The sequence below is a fragment of the Alligator sinensis genome, unplaced genomic scaffold (assembly GCF_000455745.1).
Source record: "Alligator sinensis unplaced genomic scaffold, ASM45574v1 scaffold237_1, whole genome shotgun sequence".
Lineage (NCBI taxonomy): Eukaryota > Metazoa > Chordata > Crocodylia > Alligatoridae > Alligator > Alligator sinensis.
In genome coordinates, this window is record NW_005841849.1 from 894,144 (window position 1) to 894,708 (window position 565).

At 69.7% G+C, this 565-nt stretch overlaps 1 protein-coding gene across 1 annotated transcript in view; it reads left to right on the forward strand.

The window, feature by feature from the left end:
- Window positions 1–410: 410 nt before the first annotated feature.
- GIGYF2 (GRB10 interacting GYF protein 2) overlaps window positions 411–565 on the forward strand; it is a 123,814-nt gene continuing 123,659 nt past the window's right edge. The window contains 1 exon segment of the mRNA XM_006015982.3: window positions 411–483. The gene's annotated coding sequence lies outside the window, so the exon portion shown is untranslated.

Sequence of the window (565 nt, forward strand, 5' to 3'; positions counted from 1 at the left end):
CGTTTCCGAAGGACCCTGCGCATCGGAGACTCGCGGGCTCTGTCCCAGCCATGAAGCTGGCCCCGTAAGAGCAAGGCGTAATTAATGCCCAGCTCTACCATAGCCGGTCGGCTCTCCAGCCACCTGGAGGGCTGGTTTTGATGGGGTGACTTGGCACGTCGCCGGTGTGTGAGGCGATTCCCCAGACTGCTGCGCCATACAGGTGCTGCAGGGCTGCAGCGGGGACAGGCGGGTTGCTGCCCGCGCAAGCGGCCGGGCAGGCGCGTGGGTCCCCGCACAGCAGCACCAGCGCGTGACGCCAGCAGCATCGGGTCGCTCCCCGGGAGGCGGGGGGTACTGGGGCGCATGCGTGCGTCCATCCGGGCCCGTGGGGGGGCGGGGCTCTCGGTCACGTGACTCTGCGTGGCGGCGCGACCGCCATCTTGTGTTGTTGGGACTGAGGCTTCGCTTCGGCTCCGTGGGACTCTCCGTTCGGGACTGCAGGTAGTGCTGCCGCCCCGCCCGCCCGTTCCTGCCTCTCTGCCCCCAGGCGGCCTCCACCCCGTCCTGCCCCGCTCCACTCCGT